We start from the raw sequence: 16,768 nt of genomic DNA, 5'->3' as shown, positions 1-16,768 counted from the left end.
GAAATCATAGAACCTTTCTCATTCTGAACGAGTTTGCAAAACTTGGTAAAAGATCTAAGGCATTCACTTTTCTGTTTTAAAAAGTAAGTCCATGTGTATCTGCTATAGTCATCTATGATGACGAAAGCGTATTTGCTACCTCCTAGGCTTGATGTGGAGATGGGTCCGAACAAGTCCATATGGATCAATTGTAAGGGCCTAGAGGTGCTTACTTGATTTTTAGATTTGAAGCTACTCTTAATTTGTTTACCTAATTGGCAGGCATCACATACATTATCTTTGATGAACTTGATATGAGGAATTCCTCTTACAAGTTCTTTGGATGATATTTGAGTGATTAGCTTCATGCTAGCATGACCTAATCTTCTGTGCCATATCCAAGCATTCTCTTTTAAAGCAGAAAAACATGTTTCATTACATAAATCATCGATGTCAATAGTGTATACGTTATTTTGTTTTAATGCAATCATAGATATGTTTTTGTGAGGTTTTTCAATGACGCAAGCATTAGATTCAAATTTGATGATATATCCTTTATCACATAATTGACTAATGCTTAGGAGGTTATGTTTTAGACCATCAACCAGCAAAACATCTTCAATAGAAAAGTTGGATTTGTTACCTATGGTTCCTTTGCCAATGATTTTACCCTTGTTGTTGTCTCCGAAGGTGACATATCCTTCGTTTATGCTAGAGAGCTTAGAGAATTGGGATGAATCTCCGGTCATATGCCTTGAGCATCCACTGTCAAGGTACCATCTCTTGCTCCTAGCTTGCGATGGTTTAGTTTTCTACAAGAAAGGATGATGTTTAGGTACCCATTTGCTTTTGGGTTCCTCACAAATAGATCTACATTTTTTATCATGTTGCATAGAATTTGTCATGGTTCCTTTAGGAACCCATATCAATTTGTTTGGACTCAATTTCCTGAATGGACAATAATGTGTCTTGTGACCAAACTTGCAACAAAAGTTGCATTTGCTTCTAACATGTAAGATGGGGCCTTTTACAAAGGTAGTTGGATTTTGGTGAGGACTCCTCACAAATCCAATCCCACTTCTTTTGGGAGCATGACCCTTGTTTGTAAGGATCATGTTTAATGACTTGCTACCAACCTCGAATTTCTTCAAGGTGTCCTTAAGTAGCAAGTTTTCTTTTTGACAGATCTCTAGATCATGACATTTTATACATGAATTTAAACTATCATGATATTCGATTTTTAACTTATTAAAATCACAAGTAAGACTATCATGTACCTTTTTTAGCAATTTGTATTTTCTATTTATAACTTTGCATTCATCAAATAAATCATGGAAGGCATTTAATAATTCATCGAAAGATAAATCAGCATCTAATAAATCCGTTACCTCCTCTCCGATGGCCATTAAGGCGTAATGAGCAACTTGCTCGGTGTTGGACTCCTCTTTTTCAGATGCGCTCGAGTCATCCCATGTTGCTTGAAGAGCCTTCTTCTTTGATGTTCTTCTTTTGACTTGGGGACAATCATTCTTGTAGTGTCCCGGCTTTTTACATTCGTAGCAGATCACTTGGTCCTTCTTGGGTTCAAGTTTATTTTTCACATCGTTTTTAAACTTGTTTCTTTTGAAGAATTTCTTAAACTTTCTTGTCAAAAGTGCCAAGTCATCATCACAGTCCTCATCACTTGAGTTTTCTCTCAAGTGGCATTCAGAAGTTTTAAGTGCCATATCCTTCCTGTTCTTTGGAAGGATGTCTTCTTGCTCTTCATGAGCTTTGCAAGTCATTTCGTAGGTCATTAATGACCCGATTAGTTCTTCAAGAGGGAAGTTGCGTAGATCTTTTGCCTCTTGAATGGCAGTGACTTTAGGATCCCAACTTTTAGGAAGGGATCTTAGTATTTTATTTACGAGTTCAAAATCCGAAAAACTTTTTCCGAGTCCTTTTAGACCGTTGACGACATCCGTGAAACGGGTAAACATGTCGCCAATGGTTTCACTCGGTTTCATTCGGAAAAGTTCAAAAGAATGCAGCAACAGATTGATTTTTGACTCTTTCACTCTACTTGTGCCCTCGTGGGTCACTTCAAGTGTGTGCCAAATATCAAATGCAGTTTCGCAAGTTGAAACACGATTAAACTCGTTTTTATCAAGTGCGCAAAATAAGGCATTCATAGCCTTTGCATTAAGAGCGAAAGCCTTCTTTTCCAACTCATTCCAATCGATCATTGGAAGAGAAGACTTTGAAAATCCGTTTTCAACAAGGTTCCACAGTTCAAAATCCATAGAAATAAGAAAGATCCTCATTCGGGTCTTCCAGTAGGTGTAGTCCGTTCCACTGAACATGGGTGGACGTGTAATAGAATGCCCCTCTTGGTTTCCGGCGTAAGCCATCTCTCTAGGGTTTTAATCCTTTAGAGAGTTAACCTCGCTCTGATACCAATTGTTAGGATCGAGAGCACTAAGAGGGGGGGGGGTGAATTAGTGCAGCGGAAATCTTACAGCAATTAAAAAGCTAAAGCTTCGTTCGTCCGATAAAAAATGATTTCGATATAAAAGCAGAATCACAGTGCAGTTTGCGTCTAAGCGCAGTTTTGCGTCTAAGCGCAGTTTGCGTCTAAACACTGTTTGCGTCTAAGCGCAGTTTGCGTCTAAGCACAGTTTGCGTCTAAGCGCAGTTTGCGTCTAAGCGCAGTTTGCGTCTAAACTCAGTTTTACGTCCAAACGCAGTTTTACGTCAAAACGTAGTTTTACGTCTAAACGCAGTTTTACGTCTAAACGCAGTTTTGCGTCTAAACGCAGTTTTACGTCTAAACGCAGTTTTACGTCTAAACGCAGTTTTGCGTCTAAACGCAGTTTTACTTCTAAACGTAATTTTACGTCTAAATGTAGTTTTGCGTCTAAAGGCAGTTTTGAACCTTGAAAAGCGTTTTACGTAGAAAGCAATTTGCAGTTATAAATGGAATCCGAATGTAAGCGTAAACTGCAGTGTGAAGATCGTACGAAAACACGATTTACGTTTGAATGCAGATTCTGAAAGATCAGAGCTTAGAAACTCGTTCGTAAAGGCGCAGAGGGCAGTAGCAATGTAGGAGGTTTGCAGTAATGGAAAAGTGCTCAAGGTAAAAGCAAACCAGAGATTTAGAGTGGTTCGGTCAGTCTTGACCTACTCCACTTTTGGCTTCCTCCTCCGACGAGGTCACCGACGTCAACTAGCTGCCTTCCTTCAATGGGCGAAGGCTAACTGCCCTTTTACAGTTTCTCTCCTTTTGACAGGCTTAGGAGACAACCTTTACAGATCCTTTCTCTCCTCTCTTTACAACTCAAGACTTAAAGAACAAAAGGAGGAGAACTTTAGGACTTTACACAAATTTGAGCTCTTAGAATCACTGAAAAGATCAAGAATTCGGTGTGGATCTGTATCTTTTCAGTGTTGAATGGGTGGGGTATTTATAGGCCCCAACCCAATTCAAATTTGGAGCTCAAAACGATCAAATCCCGGAATTCCGGGATCAGGCGGTTGCACCTCTTGACTGGAGAGGTGGCACCGCCTGGCAGAGCTCGAAGACTGAGCTCAGGCGATTGCACCTCTCTGCCAGAGCTCGAAGACTGAGCTCAGTGGTTGCATCGCCTGGCAGAGCTCGAAGTCTGAGCTTGGTGGTTGCATCACCTGGCAGAGCTCGAAACTGAGCTCAGGCTGATGCACCTCTCTGCCAGAGGTGGTTGCACCTCTCTGCCAGAGCTCGAAGACCGAGCTCAGGCGATGCATCTCCTATCCAAAGAGGTTGCACCTCTCTGCCAGAGCTCGAAGACCGAGCTCGGTGGTTGCACCTCTTGGCAGAGCTCGAAACTTGAGCTCTGGCGGTGCTACCTCTTGACAGAGGAGGTTGCACCGCCCAGTCTCGCTTGGAGACTGAGCCCTGGGCGGTTGCACCTCTTGGCTGGGGCGGTTGCACCGCCCAGTCCCGCTGGAAGACATGGCCTGGGCGGTTGCACCGCCTGGCTGGGGCGGTTGCACCGCCCAGTCCCGCAGCCCAGGCGGTTGCACCGCCTGGTGCAATCAGGGTCCGAATGGTTCGCTCCATTCGGCCCAATTTGAATCTTTTCAGGGGCCCAATTGCCCCAAGATTAAGCTAATGGGATCACCTCCCATTTTCAAGCTTAATCATCGTGCTAACTACGATTAACTCTAAGACAACTTCTGCAGCTATGCTCCGATGCGTCAATCGCTTCTTCCGGCGAGTTTCCGGCGAACTTCCGTCGATCATCCGATAAACCCTCGGTGATCCTTCTGCGGACATCCGGCATACTCCTGGACTTTGCGACGATCCACTTGGCGAGTTCCGACGAGCTTCGCTTGGCAAGCTTCTGGACTTCTCGGATCTTTTCTCGCTGAACCTCCGACGACCGTCCGAACTTCCGTCGAACTCTCGAACTCCCAACGTGATCATGATCTTGACTCCGGCGCAACACCTGCTGCTTGTCTTACTCTCATCGTAGTTAATCCTGCACACTTATCTCAACACATAGATTAGATAACAAATGACAATTGACTTCATCATCAAAATCCGAGATTCAACAATCTAGATCCATTCGACTATGTGTCATATGTAACTTGCGAGCCTTGCCTTCGTGGAAAATTGACCAACTCTCCATTTAGTGGAACTGGAGAGAGAGCCACTGAGTTGTTGGAACTCATACATAGTGATGTATGTGGACCTATGTCAACTTATGCCATTGGAGGTTACTCCTACTTCATTACATTTACTGATGATTTCTCAAGGTATGGATATGTGTACTTAATGAAGTACAAGCCCGAGGCCTTTGAGAAATTCAGAGAGTATAAGAATGAGGTGGAGAACCAGACTGGAAAGAGTATCAAAACTCTTCGATCAGATCGAGGAGGTGAGTACTTAAGTACATAGTTTACTCAGTTCCTCAAGGACTATGGGATATTATCCCAATGGACACCTCCTTATACACCTCAGCTCAATGGTGTCTTTGGAAGGAGGAATCGTACGCCATTAGATATGGTACGGTCTATGATGAGTTTCGCTAACCTACCCATCTTATTCTAAGGATATGCCCTAGAGACCACAACTTACCTTCTGAACAGAGTTCCAACTAAGTCGGTAGTGTCTACACCATATGAGATATGGAAAGGGAAGAAGCCTGATCTTAAGGTTGTTAAGATTTGGGGCTACCCTGCCCACGTTAAAAGACACAACCCCGATAAGTTAGAATCAAGGACAGAGCGATGCAAATTTGTGGGATACCCCAAGGAAACTTGTGGGTATTATTTCTATCATCTCGAGGACCAAAAGGTCTTTGTAGCTAAGAGAGCAGTGTTCCTTGAGAAGGAACACATTCTTGGCGGAGACAGTGGGAGAATGATAGAGTTGAGCGAAGTTGGAGAACCAATCTCAAGCACCACTCTACAGCCCGAGTCTGTTCAGGTACCTAATACACAATTTTCAACTTTACGCAGGTCTGATAGAGTATCTCATCCTCCTGAGAGATATGTGGGACATATTAGAGGAGAGGATGTTGAGGATATTGATCCTCAGACCTACGAGGAGGCTATTATGAGTATAGACTCCGGGAAGTGGCAAGAAGCCATGAATTCTGAGATGGATTCTATGTACTCCAATAAGGTTTGGAACCTAGTTGATGCGCCCGAAGGTATTGTACCCATCGGTTGCAAGTGGATCTTTGAGAAAAAGATCGGAGTAGATGGAAAGGTAGAGTCCTATAAAGCAAGGCTAGTGGCTAAGGGGTATCGTCAAAGGCAAGGTGTTGACTACGACGAAACCTTCTCACCCGTAGCAATGCTAAAATCCATCTGAATTCTATTGGCTATTGCAGCACACTATGATTATGAGATCTGGCAGATGGATGTGAAAACCACATTCCTCAATGGGAACCTCGAGGAGGAGGTGTATATGATGCAACCTGAGGGATTCGTGTCCAAGAACTGCCTAGATAAGGTGTGTAGGTTGCTTAGATCCATTTATGGATTAAAGCAAGCTTCCCGAAGTTGGAACATAAGATTTGATGAGGCAATCAAATCTTATCACTTCGTTAAGAACGAAGATTAGCCTTGTATGTACAGGAAGGTAAGTAGGAGCGCTATCACCTTTTTGGTGTTATATGTGGATGACATCCTCATCATTGGGAATGACGTAGGAATGCTATCCACAGTAAAGACTTGGTTAGCTAGACACTTCTCCATAAATGACTTAGGGGAAGCATCTTATATCTTGGGGATTAGAATCTAAAGAGATAGATCCAAAAGGATGCTTGGTTTGTCCCAGTCCAAGTACATAGAAACCATTGTCAAAAGGTTTGGCATGAAAAATTCTAAGAGATGTCTCATACCGATGAGACATGGGATATCGCTTTCTACGAGTATGTCCCCAAAGACTCCACAAGAAAGGGCGAATAAGAATATGATACCTTATGCCTCAGCAATAGGGTCTATCATGTATGTCATGCTATGTACTAGGTCTGATATAGTGCATGCTTCGAGTGTCATGAGCAGGTATCAGGCGGATCCAGGCTTGGAGCACTAGAAAGCAGTAAAGTGTATCCTTAAGTACTTGAGAAGGACTAAGGATCTTTTACTAGTATATAAAGGTAATAGTCTTAAGGTTAAAGGCTACACAGACTCAAGTTTTCAGTCTGATGTCGATGATAGTAAGTCGAATTCAGGGTATGTGTATACCTTGAATGGAGGAGCAGTGTGCTGGAAGAGTTCCAAGCAAGATACCACTGCTAACTCGACCACAGAGGCGGAGTATATTGCTGCATCAGATGCAGCAAAGGAGGGAGTCTGGGTGAAGAAGTTCATCACAGATTTTGGAGTCGTGCCGAGTAGCGAGGAGCCGATCTCCTTATATTGCAACAACTATGGGGCGATTACTCAAATAAGGGAACCCGGGTCTCATCAGAAGTGTTCTGAGGAGGTTCCAGCTTATCAGAGAGATCGTAACCCGAGGAGATGTAGCAGTGGAAAAAGTTCCATCCGAAGATAACATTGCAGATCCATTGACAAAGCCGTTGTCTCATTTTGTCTTTGAGCGTCACAGGGGTCTGATGGGGATAAGACACATAGGTGATTGGCTTTAGGTCAAGTGGGAGATTGCTAGGTATAGGTGCCCAGCAAGCCAATCACGTGAGTGATGGCACGTGTGACTTGATACAGAATCTTTTTTGCTTATTATATTTTGGCGTATATCACTTTATAACTATTGCATATGTGCATATATATATATTGTGATGTCCTTGGATTTGTGCAATGGGAATCGGATCGTGATGAGATCACGATAATGAGATCGATTCACCTTTAAACACATATCCTAAATAATCCCGGTCATAGGTTACTCGAGAGGGACATCGTGATAACCGGATAGACTGGTGTGCTGTATACCCGTCCGTATGATGGATGCAGTTGGTCTCATAGCTGCTCGTGTAGGGACACTAGGGATACAGTACAGGTGCTCATTGGAGAATGAGTTCACTGATTGATCCACTTACGGAATGCTGGATGGTTGATGATGCCTTATTGTCAGACAGCGATTCCGTAGTCCTAGTGGTGTATCTAGTCCTTAGACTTGAGACACCAAGGATGTCCTGTATGAGTGCTCCACTCTTTGATACCAGACTTATAGGTTTGGCTGTCCCAGATCTAGTATAGCTGGTCATTGGGAGTGGTAGTCGACCTTACGAGGGCTATTGAGTGTCGATAGAGGATCATCCACTCTCGGCGTCATGAGAGGAATATCCCATGTGTTCTTGCTCAGACAAATCCCTGGCCAGGGTCAATCGGGTTGAGAGAGAAAGAGTTCTCCGGGAGAATCCGATTATAGCGAGACTCGAGTAGAAACCGTATGGGTCTGACAACACCATGCTCGATATACGGTCTCTGGGATATTAGATGGATAAGGGACTATAGGTACACGATAACTGAGGACAGACAGGTCCAATGGATTGGATTCCCCTGTATCGTCCGGGGACTACGGTGTAGTGGCCTAGTACGTTCGTAGTCGATGAGTTGAGTGAATTATTATAGAGAAAATAATTCACTGAGTTAGAAGGAGTTCTGACAGGTATGACTCACGGCCAGCTCGATATTGGGCCTAGAGGGTCACACACATATGGTAGGCATTGCGATGAGTAGAGGTTCAGATATGAGATATCCGACGGAGCCCTTGTGCTATTGGATACAGATCCAATACCCATTAGGGGAGGACCCATTAGGGTTTGACAGGGGATCTCTATAAATATGAGGGATTCAGAGCCTCATAGGCTAGAGTCTTTGCTTGCCTTTCCTATTCTCCTCTCCCTCTCTACCTCAGAGCAGGCCTGGAGTTTTGAGGAGCATCGTCGCAACCCTGCTGTGTGGATCACCGCTAGAGAGGAGGACACTTGACCTCCTTCACCCTCTCCTAAGGATTTGCAAGGAAACAGGGATATACGATCTCCCTAGGTAACACAATCTACTCTATACGCAGTTTTGAGTTTCGCGGATTTTGCGCACCAATCTTCGCACGATGACAAACATCTTTTTGGGAATCGGGGATTTTGTTTTCTTGTTATTCCGCTGCGCATGTGATGTCGCCCCCAATATTTCCCAACAGCTACCGCCAAGAGAGTTCTAGTTGGCTCCGGCATATCTGTTTGGCTCTAGTGGGCGATGGACGAAGGGTGAAATCATTGGACATGAGTCTTTCGTCTTTGACCTACCTAGTGTCCAATGGGCTCCCTTCCACCACAGTTGCATTGGACATTTTACCTAGTGTCTAAACTGCATTGGGCTTCACTACATTGTTCTGGTTCAAAAATGATGTTCTTGAAGATTACATTGTGGAACAATCTCTTTCAAACTCATTGTAATCTAAAGACCCTAAAATTGAACTCCAGGAATTCAACCGATGGCTTTGTTTCTCATGTGCCCTCAAGAGAAACACAGTAATATACTAGCATTCCAAGAGAGAGCGTGGGAGGAATGTTCGAAGACTCCCAACTGCCTGATCGATCTCTTTAAGGTTCTTTGACTTCTCTCAGGAAAAATAACTTTAAGTGCTCTTCACAATCGAGAAATCAGTAAGGGTGAAATCATTTTATACATTTTTCTTAAGGAGAACAGGAAGTATGATATCGTTCATGTAATGATTAGTAGATTCAAAAGAGGAAGTATTATGTGGATACCATTTGAGGAAGAGTATAAGAGATAGTTTACACCGATTGGCTTGGAGTGCATAATAGAGACAGTTTTGCTGCTACAAACGATGAACACCTGTAGTGTACAAGAGGAGTGAATTGTATAGGAAACTTAACAAAGCTCAACCCAACTTTGATTTGATTTGAATCGTATCGACTCACATATTGACATGACGAGGATGGGTACGAGGGAAGAAGGAAAGTTCTTTTACCCTTTCCTGCTCGATCACTATACGAATAATAGAAAATACCTCCATTTGCATTTATTCCTAGTGCTCGTACCTATGAACATAATTGATATCTCTACTTAGAAACTTCTTCTTCTTCTTCTGACCTTATCTAAATCATCAGTGTATATATAGTCTTGCCATGATGTGTACATAACCTTTGCTTCCTCCAATAGCATGAACAACCACAGGAATGGTGGATAAAACTCGAATCACCAAAGGAAAGCATAGGGGAGCAATCGCAGTTACATTGCTTTCTCTATTACAACAACTCATAGCGGTAGAGATGCATTCATTTTGATCTTCGGGTGTAACTATTTGGTAGTGGCTCATCATCAACACTACATCTTCAATCACATGACACTTCTCAGAAAGATCACTTCTCTATGAGGGTTTAGTCTTTAGTGCAATAAGAACCAATGTACCAGTAGTTTCAGTCCATTCGATAGTCAATCCATCAACTTTACCAAAATATATCCTCTCTCAATCTATGAGAAAAGAAGAAGAATCCATGAGATTAATATAGCAGTAAAAGTACAAATTTATATCAAGATGAGATGCTAAGATCTTACAGTAAATTTGTTTATGTAGACTGTCATGAAAGTTGATCCTACTCTTAGAACCCTAGCATCGGAAAACATCACCTGGAAATAATAATGACAATATAAAGATCAACTTCTCATGCTCAACCCAAAATGCCAATGACAATAATCAAGTATTATCATTGTTTTTTATCTATGGCAACAAATTAATCGTAATATGATCAGTAGCTATCTCTTGAGCTGCAAAAAGTTATATATCTTTTGTATAATCATAATATATTTGCGATGTTACTACTATTTAATTTTATAATATAAAAAATTCCTTTTTCCAAGAGATATTGGTTGATATATTTTTTTTCAGATTTTTTATATCTACTATACATTTCTCATTTTTGAAAGTCAGATATCTTATGGAATATTTAGGCATAACAGTATCATAACATATGATATCCTTATTATATATTTTATTTCTCAATTTATAAGAGTATCAAAACATATGATATCCTTACAATATTTAGGTATAAGAGTAAAAATAAATAAATATTAGGATCAAAATCTGTCTTCATCACTTATTCTTTAGAAAAATAAAATACCATAAGTGAAAAAAATAAATAAAATTACCTCCTTGTTCTTCAGCAAAACCCAAAGATAAACATTTTCTTGGAGATTGCTCGGCATGCTTGCTAGCACTTTTTCTTTCATTACAATATGCAGCAACTTCAGTTACCACTTCAGATGCAGGAACTCCATATCTCACAGCTGCAGACAACAATGCTTCTCTACCTTCCTCAGATTCTACAGTCTCCTTATCACAATAAAGACCAGTAAAACATCTATTGCCAATCCCATCACCTTCATCATATGCACCACTACTCTGCGTTTTCTCCACATAAACCTCTTCAGCTTCAATCAATGCAGCCAATGTTCTATGTACAATAATGTTAGCATACCTTCTCAATGGAGAAGTGAAATGTGTGTAGAGTGGGATTGACCGTCCATAATGAGCCTACTTATCTTCTCTGCCTCTCAAATCTCCTGTCCAAAAATAGACTGCTAATTGCATTGTCCTTGCAGCACGTGCCTAAAGAATTTGAAGCAATACAGGATCATTCTTCAGTTTCTCTCTCATCTTGGGTAGTGCGAGCTGAAGTTTGCCAGATGATGAAACATCCAACTCGAGTCCACGTTTCCTACAAAATTCTTGGAACTCTTTGAGATTCGTCGACATTGGCTCAACATGCCTGCGAAGTATAGCACAGCCTGGGAAAGCCTTGGATATGACCTCCGCAACTGATCCATTTGCCAGCAGCATCAACTCCTCAACAAGACAACTTGACTCCTTCCTCACACCAAGGAAGCTGTCATTTGGATTCCCACTCTCATCCAACAAGAAGACAAGCTTAGGTCTCAATCCAAAATGCTCCATTTCTTAATCTGATGTCCCTCATCTTCTTGGTGATCCCATGCAGGCTTCTAAGAGAATCAACAACATCCTTTAACTCAAACTGCCCATGCAATTTAGGTACCGTTTTCCCTGAAACATCAACCTCAAATCCTCCATCAATGATGTCCTGCACATCATCGTATGATAGCTTGCAGCATGAATGGATCATAGATCGATCGATCCATAGCCCGGTGATGTTTCCGGTGTCATCAATGTCCCAAGTGATGGAGAAGGCAAGCCTATCCTCACTTGGTACAAGCAAACACGCTTCCTCAGAAAGCTCTGGAGGCAACATTGGCAACTTGTGCTGCGGTATGTACACATTGGTGTATCGAATTCGGGCTTCTCTATCTAATGCTGTGTCTGGAAGAACAAACCTTAACATCATTGATGTGGACACCGATTCGAGGTCGGTAGCAGATGCAGGATCGATTGTGAAGGTGCAAGTGTTTCTAAGGTCCTTTCTGGTGTCATATTCCTTCGTAGGGATCTTCCATGGTGCTTCTGGAAGACAAGACAAAGACTCCGGTGGGAAGTCTGCAGCTCTGATTGCATGCTTAAACAATACAGCACTTATCTGTGGCCCAATTTCCTCCGCTCGCCCCAACATGCGGATAACTTGTGCTTTGGGGCAAACACTTCCTTCCTTCGACTCCTCTATTTGAGCAGCTACCAATTCCCTTTCGATTGATACATCGTCATTGATGAGCCTTTTCTTTGCACAGCCTGGAAGACTTTCCACAGTGATTACCATCATTGGCAATTTGGCATCTATAGGCATCAGCTGTACGTAATCCAACTCTCTTCCATTTTCTTCTCCTTCAGGAAGTCATGGATTCAAAGCAAGAAGACCGATCACTGCTCCACGATGAGGAGAGCTTCTGATGATAGACAAGATTCTGCCAGTAGGATGCTCCGATGGATTGCAACTCATCATAGCACGTATCCTTTCTACTGCTTATCCCTGCTCGGATTCCCCATTCTTAGTTGAATCTGTTGATGCCTCGAAGGTCAACGCATCATTCGATCCTCTCAACTTGGTCTCGTACACAACAGGATCCGACATTACAGCAACTGACTGTATCACCATCTATCTACACACAATCATGTCAAGGAATCATCATAAGACAATTATCAAATTTGATCCGCAAAGATATACTGAACGAATCATTAAACTCTAATTGGGTTTTAGCCACCGGGATAACTTCGTTGTCAAACACAATAGGAATCGGGCTCGCACTCCTAATCAGAGTTGGGTCAGTTCCAACACTACCCAATTTCATCTAAACAATTGAATTAAAATAGATAAAACTGGAAATAATGAAATCTAATAATTTAATGACACAATATTAAGTTAAAAAATAATCATATTATAATTCAAAATTTTATTTTTCATCTGTTAGAAAGAAAATTTCTATAATTATCTATGCCATGAGTCCATAGCATATTTTCTTTCATGAATGAAGGTGAATTAATATTCAAATATGATCAATCTCATACAAATTATTCATCATAATAATTGAACATATTATCATTTAAAAAATAAAGTAATTAAATAACCTCTTGAGAATAGATGACCTCCATAAATTTTTCCCCACTATCGAACTCTTTCTTTGGTTTAGATGGAGAATTTATTTAGAACATCTCTGCAAATCTTTCCCCACAATTAAAAAACTCTTTGATCACTTAAGATAGATGAGAAGAGGATAATTCCAACCATCTATCTAAATAGGAGAAGAGGAAGACTTGAAAAAATGTCTGAGATTTTAATTTCTATCTTTGATTTCGTATTAATTAAAAAATAAAACTATACCTTATTTAAAGGTATTAATATAGGAAATATTATTTTTTTAATTAAAATTCTTGATAACATATTTAAAAAATAAATAAGGGTATTTTCATTAGAAATAAAAAATTAATTAATTAATTAATTAAGAAGCTAACGACTATAGCTTTTGTCGCTTGCACAACTACTTCTCAACTACTTCTCGCTTGATTGGAATTGGTGCCCATTGATATAGGGATTCTCATCAACTTGACAACGTTAGCTCAAAGATCATGTCCGGTATTCGATCAACCTTATAGGTATAATGCAAAACCAAATTAGTTTATATCTTATTTGAATATATTTGATTAGTTGAAGAGTTATTTCTCTAAGATCACAAGTTGCCACATTACAACATGTGAAATAATTCTAATGTAGTTTGTATATTACAAAGAAAGAAAAGAACAAGAAATTAAATTATGATTGTAAATAAAGATTACAAATACAAAGATATTTCAAATCGTTATTTCTACATAAATGGAAGCCTATCATCGAAGATTATTTTCAAGATAAATTTAAAATGTTATCTTCTTCGAATAACAAAAGAACAAATAATTTATTTAGTTTGATTTAATTATATTTTTTTATCTCTATATTTTTTTCTCTTTTGTGATACTTAGGCTTATAAAAAGGGGCTAATACCTTGTAATAAAGAGCATAAAAATAATAGATTAATAAATTACACTCTTTTCCTATATAATATGTGGGTGATGTGATACCATATTTTTTTAAATAATATTATTCTATCATAAGATGTATATTGATGCAAAACCTATATTTTGTGAATTTGATAGTTATATTTTATTTTATTATTATCTCTTTGTTATTTTTTTTCCTCTCTAGTTCTCTTTCAGACAAACAAACGAAGACCACCTCCTTCGACAATACATCATAGATATACAATCTATCGATAGTGGTTCATCGATTAAACATAAGGAATCTCAGATCGTCTACAAGCAGCGAGCGATATGATAGACTAAGTAGAATAGTAGAACAACAATATAAGTAGATCATTTAGGAATTATAAATTAAAATTAAATAATACTTTTTTGCAAGCGACGGGTGTTAACAAACAGATCTAAATAAAAAATAGATTTGAAATACTTCTATGATCCAAAGTATTTGATTTCAAAATATGACTTTGATATTAATCATAAGTATAAATATCTTGATTATATTATTATTATACGAAAAATTTTAATGTTAAAAATTTAAATCACATAACAATAGATCAAATATACGATGTATATCTTTCGATATTATTTAGAAACTTTTTATCTGATCTGTAAGTGCACTATCATCGAATTTGAAATATATAGTATATGTATGAAAAGCTAGATTCACTTTTTTCTCTCTTCATATCCTTGAAAATATTACTATTAACAATGAATTAAGGACAAAGGGAGATAAAATATATATATAATCTCTTAATAATTAGTTCATCTCTCAATAATATCATATATTTACATTGAGTCATAAGGTTCTGTCTATTTATAAGCGACAATAGAGAGTTTAGGATAAATAATTAGGAGTTTATCCCCTAAGAAATCTTATAATAATCAAACTTTTTTTATATTGATCCATGTTCATAATCAAAATTCAATCATATAATTAGACAATCATCATATAATCCAGCCACTCTAGATTCAAGTCAGATCTTCCCGCAGCTTTAATACTTGAGTAGAACCCCTCTAGCAACTCACCACTGCCCGAACACGCAAGTGTTCGAAGCTTCCTACACGGTTTTAGCAATGAATCTTCCTCTAAGAAAGACATTTTTGTTGGTTCAGCAGGTAGCAGCCATCGCAGCTTTAATGGACTCGATACCATGATCAACGAAAGCAGCAGCAGCACCCACCATGCCTCAAATCCACCCCCAGCTGAGTGCATTCCTAATTCATCGACTGTTTACTGTGATGGATCCTTCTTTCGCTAAGATGTCAAAGCAGGTCTAGCTTTTGCTTTGTGGATGGTAACAACAACGTAATCTTAGAAGACACATACATCAAGCTTCATCTCCGCTCCAAGTTGAATTCTGGGCTATCTCAAGTTTATGCACTCACAAAAGCCTCCCATTTGAATCTGCGAAACTTTATTCTCAAATCCTATTATTTTAAGGCAGTTTTGTTTTATAATAAATCTAGGATATTTTTTTAACTGGTTGAATCTGTGGGTGTTTTATCTTTTGAATATGTTAATATGAAAGAAAAAGAAATGATCACATGTAAATACAATCTATTCTCGAATAGTAGTAAAAAGGTACTATTAGATCAAAATTAAAACGTGAAATAAAATTTTATTAAACTTCTTAAAAAAATAATTACAGATTTTAAAAGACTCTTATACTTCAATTCTATTGGCTTGAATATTTAAGATTTGAATTATCTAATAGATGTCAGATATTTATAGATGTGAAATATAAGAATTCTTAATCTTTATGATTCTATCTAATCTAATTTTAAAAATAAAATATTAATTTAAAATCTTTCAAAATATATTTTAATCAATAAAATTAAGAACTCATTATCTCTCTAACTCTATCTAATCTTATTTAAAAGATAAAGTATTAATTTATAATATTTTAAAATTTACATTTAACTTCATAACCGTTAACATGTTAAACAATTCTATAGCTCACAACCTTGTCAATGGAGCATTTTTGTTCTTCTCCAACCTTCCTCGGAGGAGAATTTTATTTTATTTTATGGACAAATAGGGTCCAATTAGTTAATTGATGATATGATTTTTTTTAACAAAAATAACACTTTTTCTCCCATTACAATCTATAGATCTGTTGTGGGGATCGTTCATTGGGGTGATCTAATTTTGTAACAAGGAGGTTGAGTAGAAGAACGGGGTCTCCCTTATTATGGGGTCATCTCCTAGCCACTGGTAGTCTTACATAATAGATCTATTTCGGAGGCTTCTTGGCTTGACCCCTCCGATATTTAAGTTAGTGAGAGGCAGAGGGGGAAGAAGACAACAACATGAGCTGTGTAAATGAGAGAATAGAGAATAGAGAAGCTATTGCCTACTTAGCTTGGGGCATGACTTTTATACTTAGGCGCTGAGCGATCTGGTCATGCCTTAGCCAAGGCCCCCCTTACACTAAACTACGAAGGCTTTAATGAGAGTGATTTGCAGTCAATCATTAATGCCTAGGGAAGTTGAGGCATGTTGTCATTAATAATCATTGAATCTCATTCTTTTATTGTCTGTTAGTCCACATAGTGGAGAGAGTTGGAGGGAGCCAATATTATCCCTATCATTTGCGGATGTTGAGACGTACTATCGTTAATGATAATTTGTTCCTATGCCTTTATTGTTTGTTAGTTCACGCAGTCGAGGGAGCTAGATGGTGCTAATATTATCCCTATCAAGTGGGTGAGTTGGAGGGTACTAATATTATCCCTGTCAGGTGGGTAACACGTAAGTTCTCTATATTCTCATAATTAATTTATTTTTATTTTTTAAAAAAATATAATTATTATTAAAATTAGTTAATAATATAAAATTTATAAATAATAACAATA

The 16,768-nt window shown here is 38.9% G+C and overlaps 1 pseudogene; it reads right to left on the bottom strand.

The window, feature by feature from the left end:
- Window positions 1-9,544: 9,544 nt before the first annotated feature.
- On the bottom strand, window positions 9,545-12,500 carry LOC135673942 (DIS3-like exonuclease 2; annotated as a pseudogene).
- Window positions 12,501-16,768: the final 4,268 nt, after the last annotated feature.

This window comes from Musa acuminata, chromosome BXJ1-5, assembly GCF_036884655.1.
Source record: "Musa acuminata AAA Group cultivar baxijiao chromosome BXJ1-5, Cavendish_Baxijiao_AAA, whole genome shotgun sequence".
In the NCBI taxonomy this organism is placed as follows: Eukaryota; Viridiplantae; Streptophyta; class Magnoliopsida; order Zingiberales; family Musaceae; genus Musa; species Musa acuminata.
The sequence above is the reverse complement of the archived record's forward strand: the minus strand, read 5'-3'. Positions and strand labels throughout refer to the sequence as shown.